The sequence below is a fragment of the Amblyomma americanum genome, chromosome 5, assembly GCF_052857255.1.
Source record: "Amblyomma americanum isolate KBUSLIRL-KWMA chromosome 5, ASM5285725v1, whole genome shotgun sequence".
NCBI classification, from domain to species: Eukaryota; Metazoa; Arthropoda; class Arachnida; order Ixodida; family Ixodidae; genus Amblyomma; species Amblyomma americanum.
In genome coordinates, this window is record NC_135501.1 from 24768163 (window position 1) to 24785978 (window position 17816).

The 17816-nt window shown below is 47.9% G+C and overlaps 2 pseudogenes; both read left to right on the forward strand.

Annotated features, from left to right (window-relative positions):
- LOC144132338 (uncharacterized) overlaps positions 1 to 17816 on the forward strand; it is a 50286-nt pseudogene that overhangs the window by 27027 nt on the left and 5443 nt on the right.
- Positions 4195 to 15741, forward strand: LOC144133601 (uncharacterized; annotated as a pseudogene).

Sequence of the window (17816 nt, forward strand, 5' to 3'; positions counted from 1 at the left end):
TTGAAAGCATTCTAATCATTGCTTGCTGCACTGGAGGGGTTGCAGTATACCAGACACACTTGCCAAACTCTTAAGCAGTAATTGCATGAACTAATGTTCTTTGGTGATGTGCCCCGCGACACAATCGCCTGTCACTCGTCACCTTGTTCATTCGCCTCACGGCATTGAAGAAGTGTAATTATACTAACTTCCCGTTTTTAAGACTCAGCAGCATGAAGTATGACTACAGTACTAATGAAAAATCTTCTAGTAATATATTGTATTTCTAAGGGATGCTGTGAGTGTTGCAAAAATTTGGCAAGAAGTGAGTTTAGTCTCCCACAACCATAATAGTTAATAATAAATAGCCTAAATGACCTTCCTGGCTCTATTATGCCCACCAAGTTTTCGCTTAACTATTTCACCGAGCTATAGCTCAGATGAAGCGAGCATTGGCAGCTTCTTCGCTGAAACCATGCTAAAAAAAAAACTTCCTTCGCAAATGCTGCTGTGATTGGCTAGTCTTGTGAGCTGATTTCGGGCGGGCGCCACTTTCATGTCACTTTTCATACAGCATAAATCATGCCTACTAAAGCCTCAAATGGCATGAGTGGCAGTGTCTGGCAGATAGTGAGCAATGGTAAAGCAAAGGAAAATAAAGACTTAATGAATTTGGAAAAAAAAGTCAGCAACACAGAGAGACAAATATTGACACAACTGTTATGCCATCAAGAGGGATGACAGTAATTTGAAATTAAGACAATAACATCAGATGAAATAAAGGGCAGGAAGCAATGCAGAGACAGACTGCAAAATTTTTTTCAGGGTCTATTTAGTATTCATGCGAAATACACTAGGTGGCAAACTATTGAATGAGGCAGGTACATAGTATTTATGTGTGCGCTTTCCATACCGGGTTGAGGAGCAAGTAACATGCCGCTGTTTGTAATGTACTGCACACACTCCAGTGTTTGGTCAGCTACCTTGGCCACCTTTTGGCAGCTCACAGATTCCAGCCAAGTATCATAGCATGGCAAAACGCAAGCTGTTGTGTGTCTGGTGTGTCACAATTAGTTTTTAGGGAAAGGAAATGGCGCAGTATCTGTCTCATATATCAGAGCACACCTTAACCGCCCAGCGCTCTGAGGGAAGGGATAAAGGAGGGAGTGAAAGAGGAAAGGAAGAAAGAGGTGCCGTAGTGGAGGGCTCGGGAATAATTTCGACCACCCGGGGATATTTAATGTGCACTGACATCGCACAGCACACCACCGCCTTAGCGTTTTGCCTCCATAAAAACGCCGCCGCCGCGGTCGGGTTCGAACCCGGGAACTCCAGATCAGTAGCCGAGCGCCCTAACCCCTGAGCCACCGTGGCAGGTGGCTCAGAAAAAAAATTTCAGAAAAATAACGCTTTGCTTGTGCGTTGGCCACGGTTTTGTAAGTTCTAACATAATCGCACACTTGCAAGAAATGCGACATCTTTTTTTTTAAGGAGAAATACCATGATGAAAGGAATGAACAGAAGTGAGTGAGTGACCTTCTAGACCACCAAAATCATACCTGTCATTCACACCAAGAGCAAAGTCTGTGGCACTGAATGTGACAACTCGTGCAAACAGAGGAGAAAAGACATCCAAACACCATGGTGTGTGCTCCTGGGAAATTATACACGTTGTTAATGAAAGCAGCAAAGAGCGAGTTACGAAATATGCGGGGTTGCATGTGCTAGTGACATAGTTTTTTTTCCCTTCGCAAAGTCAAGGTGGCAATGACTGGTGCACTGGCAGACAGAGCAGACTGATCATGATGAGAGTGAATGTTTATGGTGCAAGGGCATCTGCGGCCAAAGAGCGCCATGGCACAAGGTATTTTCGTTTTCTGAAGGTGGAGTCAAAGACCCATTTCCCAAGCATTTCACCATGAATAAGCCGAGCACCAAGCAGGGGAAATCTTGTACCTATTGTATCACCGGTGGGTACCCGGCGACACTGGGGATCGAACCCTATTCCTCCCGCATGCAAGGTGGATGCTCAGCCACTAGGCCGCCGCTGCGGTCCAGAGCAGACTGTAGCTCGGACCAAAGGAAACAAAAATCTCTTAAGCAAGCAGCAAAGTGACATTCCAACCGCATTGCTTATCAATTTGAAATTGGTTGCCTATACACTATTTACAGTGCCATGTCATAGAGGCTGCCATCTTTGATAGCGTGGTCACGCTGCCATTGCATGCCTCCCGACCGCTGAGCTCCTGCCTCGTCCCAACGGCTGCTGCTTCTGGGGGTTTGGCTCAGATAGCCAGTGTTTTGGCTGATATGGTTGTAAAGGAGTGGGAAGGTGACACTAGCATAAGGCTAAAGGTTCAAAGAACATTTTAAAACCACAATATGATCACTTCAGGCGTGAAAACGTGATTGGGCTGCATGTCGTGGAGATACACTCAGCTCTCAGCCTCTTCGAACCGACGAAGGCATCGCTTGAATGCTACACTGTTCAAAACCGCAAGCTAGCAGGTCACTGCTCTTATGTTTTGAAGAGATATGCAAAAATCTCGGCATATTAGACTCGCTACCCGGCATTGCTCAAAGACGAGACGCACTTCCTGCATGGTACAATTTTCCAGCAATCTGTGATTTCACGCAAACTTCTGTAAGAACACACTCTACAACAGGTTATAGAAGAATTTCTTGTACTCAAAGAAAAATACAATGGTTCACGGACTTTTATATGGATGGCTGGAAGACTTGTTTATGTTGGAAGTGCAGTGGTGAAAGTGTACTGTGTGTACTTTCGGCTCTTTAATTTAAAAATGTAATATCTCCGCTTCTTAGCGACATCATACGCAACACAAAATAGCCACAGCTCAAGGCAGGGAAATGCTCGTGGCAGGGAAATAAAAACGCACATATCCCCTTTAATGAAAATTGAAGCAAATAACAAACTTCACTTTGCTATGCCAGTTTTAGATGAATGGAAGTCTTGCACCTGCCTGAAAGGTCTTGAGGAAGTGGCTATCTGCTGTCATTCGTATAGGACATGCACATCTCACACATAACTTCCTACTGCCAAGCGAAGAGAAACCTGTTTGCAGAAAATGCGGAGATGAGCTTACAGCAAACCACATTTTATTTTCATGCACAAAACTTTAATGACTGGGAAAAAATATTGTACCCCATTTTATAAAGAACACATTCCTTTTCCTCCAGCCGTGATTTTAGGTGCAGATACACTGGTCGATATGCCAGATGTTTTTAGCTTTTTAAGGGAAGCAAACATGCTTCATAAACTCTAAATGTTGGCCCTATGCTTCGCTACATACACTGAAACTTCAGCCACTTTCGCAGTCTTGAGAAGATGGCGGAGGCCTTTATCTGAGTTGCGGGAACCTCCAGAGCCTTGCCCACGTTGTGGAGGTTACCCGATTTTTTCTGATTTAAAAGCCGGGTCCTGCCTTAAGGTTCCTTATTGCGTAGAAGGTGCGGTGTGTTGTAAACCTTTCTTTTGCAGCAAGTAGTGTGTTAGACAGGCTGGGTGGCGTCATAATGAAAGACTCGCGTGGCATGCTAGCAGGATAAAAACTGGCCATGTAGGACTTGGTTGCGCATTGTAGCTCCAGTGGGTTCATGCCTTGGCTCAGACTCATTCTCAAAAACAGAAGTAGGAAACTATAGAAGCTGAGAAGACTGCAGTAGGAGGCGATAAAGGTATCAATATATGTCAGTGTCTTGCCAGAAAACACTCCTAGCGCAGGGGGACATCCGGGTCTGTTCTTATCCTTGTGTGTGTGTGTGCCTGGTTACCTGCCATAGATTAATTACGGCATTGTAATTTGGTTCTCATTGAGCACTGCATTTGTGTGGATGCATTCTTTCTGCCTTCTTTATGCATTGTTTACAGGAAAGCTGTGCCAGAAAGCCGAAATACTTATTGTAGCTCTATGCTGTTAGGACGTCATGCTTGCTCAAGCTGCCTTATTTATCAACGTATCTCATTTTGTTTTCAGCATCGCTTCCTGGATGCAATGAAGGCACCCAAGAGGCACCTTTTCGCCGCTGATGGCTATCACCTGTCAGCTGGCGAAGGTATCGAGGAGCTGGCGGAGGTCTTCGTCAGGGGCCTCACAAAATTCTATGGAGCGGGCATCCTGGCACTGTTCTCAGATGCACCTGCCAGGTATATCATCCACCAGTGCCATCAGTGCGGATCCAACGGCCACCGGCATGGGGACTGCTGTGAGTACTGCAGGCCATAGGACCTGCACTGCAGCCTGCAGTACTTACAGCAATGGGCAGTGCAGGGATTGCAAGGTTTTGATGAGTAACTTGGTGGCAGTGAGACCTGTTCCTGATGTGTTTCTGAGCTGCATCTGCTTTGTGGAGTCTGCAGCATCAAGTAGGTGCTCACTGACATTAGCCAGCACCGAGGCATTTTTCCATTTAGACTTCATTGAATTTGCCATTGGTGTGGCTTAAATTAATTGAACGCTTTCCTCGTTGGCGTCACTTATATCCAATGTGTACCTTCATGACAAACCCCTCGTGGCATGCATTATTCACATCCATTAAACTGTTGGCCTACTTCATTATGCCAGGCATTGGTGAGCCAGAACTATATAAAAGGAAAAAATAGTTGGTAATGATATGAAGAATCTGTGAAACCTCTAAGCTGTGTCCCTGTGAATGACAAACTGGCTTTTAAATGTGTAGTGCGGCCACATATTTATCTAAAATAGCAGTGCCTCACAACCGTGTAATGCTGTGTGTTAGCACAAGGTGAATATTTTCATGCAGCCATAGCATGCACAGAACTTTGCAATACGCTTTCACAAATGTCGTTGCCACTATACCAGGTTCCGTATGTATTACAAATGCTTTTCAACACAATGGGCAATCGTTTTGTTTGCTGTGAGTTTGTCCCGAAGCGACTAAGGCTATGAGGGCTGCCGTCGTGAAGGTATCCGGAAATTTCTACCCCCTGGGCTTCATTAACGTGCACTGACATCGCACAGCACACGAACCTCTAGAATTTCGCCTCCATCGAAATTCGACCGTTGCGACCGGGGTCAAACCCACGCCTTTCGAGTCGGCAGCCGAGCACCATAACTGCTAGGCAACCGCAATGGACTACAGTGTGCAATGGTAGGAAATGTTCACTTAGTAAAAGAATTGGCGCCAGATACGTGGATTCCTATGGCTGGTTCAAAGAGGGTTCAACGCCATTGCTATATTAAATCCATCATTTCATCATAAACCATTTTGTTCTAGCAAGGCTTGACTGCATTTTTTGCTATCTGAAGGATGAAGCAGACATCCAGTTCCTCTCCAGTGGTTGAATGAGTGTCCGGATGAATTTTTGGATGCAGTGACGCTGTGACTCAGCTTCATTGCTTTGCCTGCCCCCTGTGTGACTGGAGCACTTGTGCTTTCGCTCTTCTGCATCTTGTGATGTGACTGTAGGGGATGTGCTTCCACAAGCATGAACCACACACCGTGCTGGTTAGCGGGGAAAAGGCCCAAAGCTTTATTGCACATGACATATGTAGCCGAGAAAGCAGTGAGGCCACCTAGTGCAACACACACTACATCCCCCCTTGTTTAAGAAAGGAACAAAAATGCACTCTATGCTCAGCACTACACAAGCACAAGTTCAGTCTTATAGGCCTCCAAATCAGTTGTCTAAATCTTGACACTCAAAAGGGTGAACTTGAAGGTTGTGACGGGGGTGAAGCCATGAAGTTGGGCCAAGAACTACTTGCATCCCTGCTGTATTAGTCTCACTCCTTGATGGCTTCCTCTCGGGTTCATTCCAGTAACACGTTTGGCAGGACCCTCGGACATTGGGACATTGAACAGTGGGATGAGGAATAACCTGTAGCATTGAAGAACTTTATTCAGGTCCTCCACTACATACGGCTGGGGGATGTTGAACTGGTCCCAGAACCATCGCAGGGTTATCTGCTATGCACCCGAACTTGCCCACTCGTCTTAAGTGGGCACTGTACCTGAGGTGAATTCCTTTTCCTATTAGCTTGATCGCTCAGATTAAAAGACTTAGACAGTGGCCAGCCTGGTTCAAGCTGCTTAATGTCTTAGGAACTCTGGTGTGCGTCTGCCTATGAGAAGCTGTGCTGTGCTTAGTTCACTGACGCCAGGAATTTTATGGTAGACAAGCAGTGCGAGGAAAACATTGTCCGCCTTGACGGTCCACGCCATCCTGTCCACCTCAGCTTTTGACTGTGGGAATCTTGGGCTGCTGGTGATATGCCTAAAGCCTTAAAGGATGTGCAAAGGTAAAGACGACGTCGGATGAGGATTATGGACCATTGTCGCTGTGGGCCACCTCTGGGATCCCATGGCCGGCAAACGCTCTTGATGGCTGCGATAACTGCCGGTGTTGTAGTAGAGTGCTGACTAGCGACTTCAGGGAAGATTGGAAGAGGTCAACTCCCACCTCCAGCTGGGGAAGGCTTGAACTCTAAGGCATTGTTGGTTCTATGCTCTTGCCACAGTTAGTCTTGGTGTGCCTCTTGACTATAGGTCACCACACTGAATCTTGAGCAATGGCTTTGCATTGGTTAATACCTTGATGCTCGTCATGAATGAGATCCGTATGGAATGATGAACGGCCATTGACATTGCAATGAGGGCTCCTTTGAGAAGTGGCCGTCGAAAACACTGAGGTTTCCATGATGTGTCCAGTAATTCTTAAATGTGAAGCAGTATCGTCTGCTAGTCCAACCTTTGGTGCAATACTCGAGCAGAAGGTTGCACGTTCGTCTTAGCGAGTGGAGGAAAAACCTACGAGTGTGCAAAGAGTCCTTTCATGAGCTCAACAAGATCAGCTTGCCAGGGCAGTGTGCCATCCAGTAGCGCACATCGGAGCATGTCCACAGTGGCTAACACCTTGCTGGGTACATATGGCACCTGGCACTGGAAGTGCCTCAGCTTCAGACAGAACCGCTGAATCTGCGGAGGTAACAAGCAGACATCCATGCTCCCATTCTTACCAGTTGTAGCTGGTGGTCCATCTCAAGGAAGAAATGTAGACCACAGACATACTCATCAATGCGAAGCACTGGCTAGCCTGCTGCCGAAGCCTCCGTCTCTGTCTGATTGTGCCAACGTTTTGCTGTTGTGAGTGATGGAAAAACTCACGGACACTCATGGCAAGGCTGCTTCAGTTACAGGATGGCACCAAGACCGAAGGAGCTTCCTTCGGCTGATACTTTCGTCTTGATCCCAGTGTAGTACCAAGTATGAGCAGAGCAGTTTCTTAAGCTTGGCAAAGGCAGATTGTTGAGGGTGGTTTTTAGTCCCTTGCAAAGGCATTGTTGGTTCTATGCTCTTGCCACAGTTAGTCTTGGTGTGCCTCTTGACTTTAGTCCAGCAGCAAAGCTCGGATCTGTGCTTTTGCTTTTGATATACGAGGTAGGAAGCATCCAGTGCAGTTAACGAGGCCCAGAAGTCGACGAATGCCTGCGGCACCTTGAGACACTGGCATGACTTTCATTGTGGCGATGTTGTCTGGGTCATGAAAGCCTTCGTTTGTATGTCATCGCATGACACCTGGAGACCCTTCACACGCTCCTCTTCCACATAAAGCCTCAGTTCCTTTTCTTGAGCTTCATACCTCCCGGTTGCTGGCCCGCGAAAAGCACAACGCCGCCCATTACAAACAAACAGTCGGACCCGCTGTTTCCGCCAACCCCTAATCAACTTTTCATTTATGTCGAATTCACGCTGAGTGGAACTATTCGAGTTCTCTGCAAGAAAGAATCGCTTGTCGCTTGAAGTTGGCAGTGCATCTTTGTCGATGTGACATGTCGCTCAAGTGCACAACTGCGAATGCGGTGGCAAAACGGAGGCGCAGAGGGAAACAACAGACACAAAGACGGGTATTCCGAGTGACTGGTATACGAGCCCTGTACGAAGCCTGCAAAGTACACAACCTGAAAGCGGACGTTACCGTCACCTTTATGAATTAGTTAAACCAGTGATTCTTTTAATTGCACTAGTGCTTTTGCTGGATTTTAACTGTCGCAAATTTTCCATTTTTAATATTTGTGTTATGCGCGACTGCGGCTTCGACATGTCGGAGTGTTTGTTTTGATCCCGACCTCTTCTATAAACTACAATACACTGGCTTTCGTACCTATTTAAACGCCAAAATAGACTGCTTTCTAAGCTGTCTACCACAATAAGACCACAAAAATAAGTGAAAGAGCGATGCGGGTCCACACTGCAATTCGCTGTTATTTTCGACTGAGAGGCCACACCTCCACAGCTCTATCGTTTGCTCGTCGGCATGGCCGTCTTGAATACAGTCGACAGCATTCAAAGTAGTTCCAAACGTTTTCATTAAACTTGGCAACGCTGATTTTTTCTTCATTTTTTGAGTGTGTATTTACTGTGAACACAAGTATAGTCCCAGTGTAGCCGGCGCTGCTTGAACGGCAATAAGACTGCATTAACACGCTGCTTTTGCTCATTTTGGTCACGAATATAGGTCAAGCTTCTTTGGTCACGAATATAGCTCGACAGCTAATTGTGGGTAACATTTCTGAAAAAAATAAGTCTACCTATATGAGAGTAGATACGGTACCTTTTTCACTCTGAACTATGTCTAGGAATTCTACTTAGTGATGTCCAAAACAATGTTTGTTTTTGTTTAGCTTTACATTCTCTTTACACCCATGTTGCCCACATGATCCATAACTTCAGCAACTTATGATCATGCTCTTCTTTCTTTCCCAAAAAAACCTGAATGTCGTCAAATTGACGATCGGTTTTCGAATATTCTTGCCATTTCTTTTTGAAAGAATACTGGGGCAGATGTTATTTGAAACAGTAGTTAACAGTAGCAGCAATGAGCAGCAGGCACAATGAATTTAGTCAGTTCGTGACAATTGTCGCGAAAGACAGATTTCATGAAGTCCAGCCCTGGCATCCAGCTTTGAGAAAGCCTTGCCATCACCAAGATGGCCTAAAACCCGTCTAACTGTAGGTGAGACATTCCATTCCCTAAGAACTTCCTTGTTGAGCATCGCCAGTCTGCAATCCTCGTGGAGAAGCGCAGCGGTTTCTTGCTGTAGCGCGCAGACGGGTGTGTTTTTCTTGGATCGCACGCCTGGGATGAAGGTCTGGATGCTGAGCGGGGCGCGCAGGTGGGCGGAAGTGCCGGGCTGCAGCTTGAGGGCGGTCGGGCGATGTGCGCGCCAAACAGCTGAGCTGCACAGCCCATGTGCGAGTGGCGTGCTTCGGACAGTCGGCCGAGGAGTTGCGAAGTTCCCGGAGCTCTTTGCATGCGCTCGATCGTGTTGAGAGCTGTTAGCTGTGCCCGGAGAGAGATCGGCCATGTGGCGGCTTCTGCGTAGGTGGCAGGTACTTGCGACCAGCGCGGCAGGCGCATAAAGCGGCGGATCGCTGCGCGTTGGCCTACGTCGATGGCGCGCCACAGGCTGGGGCGCAGGTCGACAAGCGGTAGAGCGTACAGGAATTTAGGTACCGCTATCCCGTTGTAGAACCGGTATGCCAGCTCTGGGGAGCAGCCTTCTCCTTTGGCTTGTAGTCGGTTAGCCACATCGGCCACTTGGCGCGCCTCTTTCCGCAGTTTAGCCACAGCTGGCCGCCAGGTGAGCTGCGCGTCGATAACGAGGCCAAGATAGCGGACACTTTTTTTGCACGGAACGGGGACACCTCTTAGCTGCAGGTTCGGTATAAGTTTCTGTGCAGCAGGACGAGGGTGGAACACGAGGGCCTCTGTTTTGGAAGTTGACAAGCTGAGCCCCACGGTGGAGAGATAATCTCCGACACATTCTAGTGCATGTTGCATCTGCGCTCTAACTGTGCGTCCAGACAGTGTGGGGCCACTGCAGTAGAGGGCTATGTCGTCAGCATATATGCTGACGCGCGCACCTGATAGAGAGGGGAACGAGGGATAATGTCCGGGATGTTAGCCAGCACGATGTTAAACAAGAAGGGACTAAGAACACTGCCCTGCGGAACGCCCTTGGTGATGTGGCGGGGTGTGCTGAGCGAGTCACCAACTTTCACACGCATTGTTCTGCCTGAGAGAAACGATTTGACATATCGGCATAAATTCTCAGCCACGCCTATGTTTACCAGAGCATCAAGTATAGATGCGTGGGCGAGCGAGTCAAAAGCGCTCTGAATGTCGAGGAGGACGAGGTAGGCAGCCTGCTTCTTATATTTTGCTTCCTCTAAGAAGGCCGATATTTCCGCTATGCAGTCGGCGGTGCATCGGGAATGGCGGAATCCGCTTTGTTCTGGTGCCAGTGCACCTCTCACGTCCTCCATCCATTGAAGCCGCTTCAGTGCCATATATTCCATCGTTTTCCCTGGGGCTGAGGTGAGAGATATCGGCCTGTAAGAGTTGATGTTTGCAGAAGGCTTCCCCGGCTTCAGGACAGGAATAACGATGGCAGTGCGCCAGGACTGGGGGACATCTCCGGTTGCAAATACTTCATTGTATGCTTCAAGCAGGCGCTGACGTTGGTTACTATTTAAATTCCTCAGCATCTGGTGAGTGACTTGATCTGAACCTGGGGCACTTCGCCGCTTGCGCTTGTGTTCGAGCGCGATATCCAGCTCGTGCGCTGTGAAAGGCTCAGTGCACAGGGCATGAAATTCGCGCGAGAACCGTACGAAAGGTACGAATGGAAAAACAGAAAAGATGGAGGCGATGGGCGTGTCACTCCCCAGAGTGGGGACAAAGTGTTCAGCGAGGAGGTCGGCCAGCGCAAGAGCATCCATCCCTTTAGCCACCGCTATGGAAAGGGCAGGGGAGCGTGGTGCTTTGGAGTGCAGCATTGATGAAAGAATCCGCCAGCCGCGAGCCTGAGCACGGGGTTCGTCCATGGCACGACACACTGAAATCCAGCTGCGACGACGCAGCCGTTTGGCGTGACGCAGGCACGCAGCGTCCAGACGCTTGTAGATAGTCCAGTGCGCGGGCTTGTTCGTGCGCCGTGCACGACGTTGAGCCCTTCGACGCGCAGCACGCAGGTTACAGAGTTTTATGTCTGGCACAGGTGTTCCAGGGAGCACAGCACAACGTATTGTGGCACCACTCGCACAGGCGGCAATGTGATCGAAGAAGCTATGTGGTTCACATGGATTTTCCTCACATAGCTCGCGGAAGCGCGACCACTGCACTACACTGTATGTCACTTTGTCCGCAGGGCGTTCAGTTCGTGGCAAGATGTCAATAGGCAGGTGGTCTGATCCTGCAGTGTCGGGGTGCGTAGACCAGTCGTTGGCACAATCTGGGGAAGCCACGCTGAGGTCGATAGCTGTAGGAGTGCAGCTCAGACGCACAAACGTTGGACTACCTGTGTTCAACAGGTTCAGTCCTGCAGCGCGAATAGCGTCTAGCATGTCACATCCCTGTCTGGATGAGGTGCGGAAACCCCACTCTACACGGCGACAGTTGAAGTCACCAGAAATGAGTAGGCTTTGCTTGAGTCGTTGAGTGAGACGAACGATGAACCGTGCGTCCCATGGATTTCCAGGCCGCACATAGACACTTGCAACGGTGGTGTCAGTTTTGGCAGTAGCGACGACGCACGGAAAACAACGCCTAACGCTCCGTTTGCCCGGTTCCGCAGGTTAGTGCTTGGCATTTACACATCGAAATTTTTTGCATTTCTTGTCCGTCGCCGCTGCTGCCAACTGGTGTGTGCCCTGTTGTTCTGAAAATGTCAAAAGACGCGGCAAAAGTAAAGGATGAAATGCGAGCCGATCTGTCAAAGTTGAAAGAAGAGATAAAGCAGGAACTGAAAGCGTCACGAGAATCTGTCGAACGAAACCTACGCAATGAAATCCGAATAGTTCGCAATGAGCAAACTGAGATGATTAAGAGCATTGACCACGCGCATGCTGAAATTGAGGACCTAAAAAGGGAACTAAAAAATGAAAAGGAAAAGAACGCAAAGTTGGAGCAAATAACCAACGAATTGAGCGTGGCGTGTGCTGCTCTGGAAAAACAGACAAAGGAGCTCGAGAGAAAGCTTAATCATGCGGAACAGTATTCACGAAGGTCGAACATTGAAATTAAAGGTGTCCTGAAGCAAGACGAGGAGAATGTTCTTAATCTTGTTACAAACCTTGGAGATGCTATTCATGAACCTATCACTGAGTCGGACGTAGCGTGTTGCCATCGAGTGCCGACTCGTGACCCTAATAATTCAAACATTGTTGTTCAATTTAAATCCCGTGTAAAACGGGACGCAGTGCTGGAAAAGGCGAAAAAAGTACGTCTGACAAATGAGGACATCAGTGTAGATTGTTCTTTGCCAACTTCACCACCGATTTATGTAAATGAACACTTCACACCAGACAACAAAAGGCTTCTGGGCGCTGCGATTGCGAGAAAGAAGGAGGTCTCGTGGAAACATGTGTGGACGAGGAACGGCACTATTCTAGCCCGCCAAACTGACGATTCTTCGGTGGTTCACATTTACACACAAGCAGACTTATCGAAGATGAATTAGGGACGCCGTAAAGCAGCACACGTGAAAACGGCTCTTCTAACATTGCCAATGGAGGAATCGCCACTTTTCACACCTTCACAGCTCAACGCATATTTTTCGCAAAACAAAGACAAATGCTGCCAAATCATGCATTTGAATATGCAATCGGCCGTAAACGAAGCTGACCAACTAACATACTTTTTATGCAGCTTAACCTGTCCCTTTGATGTCATTCTATTAACGGAAACATGGTATCGCTCAGACGTTGACGTCATCCATCTTCCCGGGTACAGATCATTTTTTCTTAATCGTACTACGAAGCGGGGCGGAGGCGTAGCAATGTTGATCAAAGAAAACTATTCCTGTGACATTTTATCTGATCACTGCTTGAGTGACGACGACATAGAAATGCTGGCAGTTAGGTGTGGCGGTCAAGCTTTTTGCGTTGTTGATCGTCCCCCACATGGCAATATAGCCAATTTTTTGGCAGCTTTGAACACGAGTTATCTTTTCTTTCTGAAAACTTCTTGGCGTGCATCGGGGGCGATTTCAACATAGATATGAGCACAAGCAGTTCAGTGCAAGAGCGCATGTTAGTCACCATACAAACAGCTGGCTTCCAAAATAAAATCCGCGGACCTACACGTGTTACCTCACATTCTTCTTCTTCTTTGGATTTACTAATCACCAATCGCGAGGATGCGTCATTTGTCGGTCGTATTGCGATAGACATTAGCGACCATCTTCCTATCTTCGTCCGTCTTCAAAAAGAACCTTTCGCCAAGACAGCCTTGAAAGTCCGTCGACAGCTACTTTCCCAAAACCGCCTTGACCATTTCAGGAACAGTATTTCACTTGTGAACTGGAATCCTGTTTTCCAGCACACAACACCCGATGAATCATGCAGTGACCTCCTTCGGCTCTTTCTCCCAATTTATGATGAGTGTTTCCCTATCGTTGAGATAAAACCTTCAAAAAAAGCACGAAAGCCATGGATGACTGCTCGCCTGGTACGACTGGTAAAAAAGAAACATAAGCTCTTCGCGACTTTCATAAAAAGTAGAGCCCCCGCAGTGTTAGCCACTTATTAATCGCTAAGGAACCGCTTAAATAGCGAAATTAAATCATCCAGGACTGCCTACAATAATAATTTGTTTAATGCGCATCTCTCCGACCGCCCGAAATAAAAGTGGAGACGCCTAAATGTTCTGCTAAATCGAAATAACCAACATCAGGACCTCGCGAGCCTAGTTATGCATGGCAAGGAAATAGCTGGGCCGTCCCTTGCAAATGCCTTCAACCAATATTTCACTGAAGTTGGAAGCAGTCAGTACAATCCAGGTATGTCTCGATTTTTGGGCGACAGGCTAAACGAATCGATGTTTCTTGAACCAACCGAGGAAGCTGAGGTTTACTCAGTGTGCAAAAGTTTAAAGAACACGACAAGTCTTGACCCAAGTAATATTCAAAGTTTACCTGTAAAATACGTGCTACCTTTGATCGTGCCATGCCTCACACATATTTACAACACCGCGCTTCGCACAGGACGTTTTCCCGCTGCCATGCAGGTGGCCAAAGTTGTGGTTATTTATAAAAAAGGTGATAAAAACGTTCTAGGAAATTACAGGCCAATATCTGTACTACCTTTTTTCTACAAGGGGATAGAGCGAATAATGCATCGACGATACTACAATTTCCTACAGAAGCACTGTGTAATAGCCAACTGTCAGTATGGATTCACCAAGCATAGATCAACTGAGCATGCTCTGCTTGATCAAAAAGAATACATATTAAATAACTTCGAAGCTCAACACCTCACCATAGGCGTCTTTGTAGACTTTAGCAAAGCATTCGATACACTGAATCACGAAACTCTGTTTAAAAAACTCGACCACTACGGTATACGTGGCCACGCCCTCTGTCTCATTCAATCGTATTTCAGTGCTCGTCGCCAGTATGTCGCTTTAAATCACTGCTCTTCGGACTTGTTAGCAATCACAAACGGCGTGCCCCAGGGCAGCCTTCTGGGGCCACTCCTATTCAACATATATATTAATGACGTAAGCAACATCAGTAATTTAGTTAAATACATCATATATGCTGACGACACCAGTCTATTTTTGTCCTCACCTGACATTAAAGAACTAACTAGCAGCGCAAATACAGTTTTGTCATCATTATCTCAGTGGTCATCTTTGAACTCATTAAAAATAAACAAACTAAAAACTAAAGCTTTATTGTTCCATCCGAAGGGGCAGCATATAGGCAGTGTGCCACCACTCTACTTCGACAACGCCCCCATTGAGTACGTGGAAACCTTCACATTACTCGGAGTGGTATTTACTGCTACTATGTCGTGGGACGCCCACGTAAGCAAAGTGTGCCTATCCCTTTCCAGATATATTGGGATAATTTCGCGGAATAAACATATTCTACCCGCCAAAACCAAGCTTAATCTGTACTATGCGTTCTTTTATTCTTATGTATCGTATTGCTTCCTTGTATGGGGACAAACCACAGCATCCAAGATCCAGAAGCTTCTAGTACTGCAAAAAAGAATACTTCGCGTAATTGCTAATGTACCGTATGATGCTCCGACACGTCCTATCTACCAGCAATACAGAATGATACCCGTAACAAGAATGTTCGATTACAGGTTTTCATTGTTCTAAAAAAAATAATAGCCGAAGACGACGCATTTTTTTCCGGCATTGTGACACTTACACCACATCGGACACCGTATGTGACACGACCGCGTATGATCTATTCATTACCACGATGCAGAACAAACTATGGCTTTTCCACACTAAAATACATTCTTCCGAAATACTTGAACACGCCATTTTACGACACGTTACACAGCATGTCTGTCTCGGCTATTCGAAATGTGTTTTCAAGCTAGGTGCCACAGTATGTGTACCCATGTATAGAACTCTATTGCATTGAACTGTAAATTTTGTGTAAAACCTTTATTCTGTTGTGCGGAAATACTACTTGTCCATGCTAATAAAAAAAAAAGTTTCCTTTCATGCATGTATTTGAAAAAAAAAAAGTTTCTTTTTATGCACGTATTCAAAAAAAAATATATTTCCTTTTGAGCATGTATTTTACACGCCTTGTCTTTCCATGTACCTTTGCGTTGTTACAAGTGTATGTAACCATCACAGTCGCTACCAAACTGCCTCTTTGTAGGGGTGGCGAGGCTTGTCAAGCGGTCGTAATGACTGCTTTTTTCTTGCCACCCTCAGTTTTGTAAAAGAAGCTGAAATAAAGTGATTGATTGATTGATTGATTGAGTGATTGATTGATTGATTGATTGATTGAGTCGCACTGTGACGGCAACACACTCGACGGGGCCACCGGTGAGGTCTGCAGTAGGCACTACATGGTGCGCAAAAGATGCACGGACATATATAGCTGCCCGAGGGGAGCCAGGTGGGTGTGCGGCGTCGGTGCAAGGAATGTCAGCACAGGTCACCAGCGCGCACTCGGTTGGGCTGCTGTAGCCCAAGTATCCGGGAAGTACGCGCGTGTAAGTCTCTTGTAGCGCGATGACGTCGTACTTTTGTAGAGGTAGCATGGCTGCTAGCTCAGGTTGACGGCGGCGTAGATGGCAGCAGTTCCACTGCAACACACGCGGCCGGTTGACGCGACTGTTTCTAGCCATGATGGTTCAGAGATTGCTGTGCTGCAAGTGCAGCTGCACAGAACTGGCGGGCCGGAGATGCGCTGGGCAATTCCTCTATGAGGGCACGAACGGCAGCGGCAAGCGCGGCGATGACAGCATCACGCTGGTCGGGCTGAGCGATAGGTGCGCTGTCTGGCTTCCTCCCTACCACCACGTCGTGGAAAGACCGAGCGGTTTGCGGGAGCGCTGGGGCACAGTTGCGTGCAGTGACACTTCCAATTGGAGGCGCAGAAACTTCCGTCGCTGGTTCATAGTGTGCTTCGATGTCGGCATTGCTTCCCGTTTTTGCTGCTGGTCTGTTGAGCAGGGCGTCAGCAAGCGTAAGGTCCTGCTGTATTGGTGCAGGGGGACCCTTTTTGGTTGATTCCGCAGGAGCGGTCTTGCCTGAATGTGCGGCAGAGGTTTGTTCTGCAGTAACTGCACGGCGAGCGTCACGGCGAGACATGGGCAGATGCGATGACGCCAGGAGGACGGCCACTTTGCGTTCTTGTTGCCAACGGGGGCAGCGCGGCTCGGTTGATGTGTGCGTGCCGTTGCAGTTAATGCATCGCGGCCGGGGTGAGTCACATCGGGACTTGTGGTGGTCGCGTCCACAGCGGAGGCAGCTCGGCTTTGCGGTACACACAGCAGTGGCATGGCCGATGACACCGCACTTCAGGCATTAGAGCGGCCTCGGTAGTCGGGCGCGGACGGGGCGGCGCAGTTTGAAGAGGGAGACCTCTTCGGGTGGGTGGGTGCCCGCGAAGCGGAGTATGATGTCGTTTCCGCTTCTCGTGCAGGCTAGCACCGGCACCTTGCACTCGATACCCGACATGATGTCCTCGGCCGAGAGCGCGCGGTCCACGCGAAACACTCGACCGGTGCAGCTGTTGCCGCCGGCCTCCTTGGCTCGGACTTTTATGTCGCAGATGGTGGTGATGCTGAGGAGTGGGTCGAGGTCGGCGGATGCGTGCGTGTCCACGGCGACGACGTTCCGGCGAAAATTCACACGCACAGCTTTCACACCAGGTAGTTTGGACAGTTGAGCGGCGATGGCGTCTCTTGTTGGCTTTAGGTAGTTGGCCATCCTGTCCACGGGATATTAAAGAACGGTGGCGATGCCCGACTTCTTTCTCTGGCTGCGTTCCAATACTCCCAAGTAGACGGCTACTTAGACGTCTAGCCGGACAGCCGCGATCTTGGGACGCGTTCCATTTCTCGGCGAAGCAGTCTTATGAGACTGCTTCGCCGAAGTCCACATCGATGCAGGCTAACTTGCTGTCTAAAGATGGCGGAGCTGATGTACGCGGATGAGCGAGTCGGGCTCTTGCGGGCGTCGGACTGTACACGGAGTATAGGAAAGGAAAAACGTGAGTCATTACATTATGTTATTTGGTACGCAAACTAGTGGCTAATTAATCTTTGTAGACGTGCGATTCCTAGCAGTGAATCACGCAGGAGAAAATCGTGCAGTTGAGAGTTTTGCTACAGCAGCGGACGCTGTAGGCCTGTTTACGTGATCCGGCATCTGACGCATCTGACGATGCCGGATCTTAATTAGCACCTTGATTTTAGAGAATACTCGTCGCTGTCGTTGGTTTCCTCGACGGGCGTTAAGACGGCTGGCGTGACGGTTAACAAATGTGTTCTCCTGTTGCTGTATTAGTTGCATCAACTCTTTCGCG